At 33.6% G+C, this 1,936-nt stretch overlaps 1 non-coding gene across 1 annotated transcript; it reads left to right on the top strand.

The window, feature by feature from the left end:
• On the top strand, nucleotides 1,261–1,342 carry TRNAS-AGA. Its single transcript has one exon. It is a non-coding gene; the product is annotated as a tRNA-Ser (tRNA).

Here is a 1,936-nt window from a genome sequence, read left to right on the forward strand (position 1 = left end):
GAGATAACTTTTCTATATATAAGTTCCTAAATAGCTTTTTAAAAAGCAGCTCTTAAATATTTAGTTCCATTTTATTATCAAATTGTGCACTTTAGAGAAATTAATTCCGTGAAAGTTATATGGCTAGGGTTAAATATTATATAAAGAAGAAGAAGAAAAAGAAAGATATGGGTACAACTACAAGTGTTTAGGTATATTTGCTTATGAAGGGGTTAAAGGGAAAATTGGATACAGGAGACAAGCAACATGGAATGAGTGTGATGTAGTTGAAGTTATATGGTTTAGGGTTATAACATTAAATGATAAATAAAATGGTAAAGGAGACAAGCAACATGGGGTTTGTGCAATAATTGAATGTTATATTAAGTGAAGCATGCCCTTACCATGTATTTTGCTAAGTCTACACATCAAGGACTCACTGACACACCCAAAATGCAATTTATATTTTGCAGCTTGCTTTGATAGAGAGAGAGACACCACACTTTTCAATTACTCCAAACAGAACCAGATTCCTTAGGTCAAATGCATACAATTTAAGGGACGTGGACCCAAAATTAACAGACCCATTTGCTTTGGTTCAAAAATAATTTTTTTTTAAAATAATGTGTGAAGAGATAATGTGTAGGCAAAGTTAAATTGGAAATGTGGGTGGATCAGCATCCACCTAAAGGCATTTATGAACTTTGATACAAATATATAACGGATGCAGATAAGATCAAGCTAAGCTAGGGTGGGAAAAACAAAATATCTTCTGACAAAAGAGATTTTAACTTTCAAAAGGATAAGATTTATCAGGTTATTATGGTGTACAGAATATTTGCATAATCACATCATATTTTGTTTTGTGAGTAGCAAAATAAAGTTGTAAGATATTCTTTACCCAAAAAAAATTGTAAGATATTGAATTTTCTTTTTTCGGTATTACTTAGTATAATTTTCTCCCAAGTATAAAATTACTGAGGTGAACTAAGTATTTATAGATTCTTTTTTTTTCCCCTAAGGAAATTGTATTAAATACCTTAGTCATTCACCCATACAGCTGCACACAACCACCATAGTCTATCAATTAATTGAAGTTTCTATTTTTTATTTTTGGGAATCAGCGTAGATTAGTATATGGGGCCTCTTTTCATGAAAAAAAAAAGGCCCAAAATAAGCAACAGACTCATCATTGAGGCAAACATTTGGACTGACCCAAATACAGATAAATCTTCATTCTTAAACATTAAAATAAAAATTTAATTAATTAAAGCATATGTGGTGGTCGTGCCGGAGTGGTTATCGGGCATGACTAGAAATCATGTGGGCTCTGCCCGCGCAGGTTCGAATCCTGCCGACCACGTTAATTTTTACCAACTGCCTGATCCGAAAAAAAAAAACTATATTATATTGGAAGAAAGAAAAACAAACAAGAAAAATTGAAGGAAGCATGCATACATGATGTTGTATGGTGTGAATTGCTCTGTAAAATGGTTTCTCTAGTAGCTCACTATACATTTCTCTCTATTGACAAAATTCTCCAACTGAAATCGAAAAAAAGTTAAAAAAAAAAAAAACAACCTATTCAGAGCATTTTGATATCTATTTTCTCACTACCTCGTATGCTAGCTTGGTGATGCTGCTTTAAGCGTTAGGCCCTGTTGTGTATAGGATCCGATCCTTTTCGCACTCTTCTTTTGCTCCATTGATTCGGATCAAAACCATTCGAATTTGCTGAATTCATCTTCCCCTTCGCCTTCGCCTTGAGGGTAGTATGTTGATCCTCATGCAGAAACCTGTGATCTTCTTTGCCGTGTCTGCGTGTAAGTTCTAAACTTCTCAAACCAAACACTTTCTCTGTTTGAACTGATAACAACATAATGCAGATAACAAGAACAAGAAGGATATGTATTCTAGAAGAAGGACTAAACGTCATTTTCTATTTTCTCTGCTATGG

Source organism: Arachis ipaensis, chromosome B03 (genome assembly GCF_000816755.2).
Source record: "Arachis ipaensis cultivar K30076 chromosome B03, Araip1.1, whole genome shotgun sequence".
In the NCBI taxonomy this organism is placed as follows: Eukaryota; Viridiplantae; Streptophyta; class Magnoliopsida; order Fabales; family Fabaceae; genus Arachis; species Arachis ipaensis.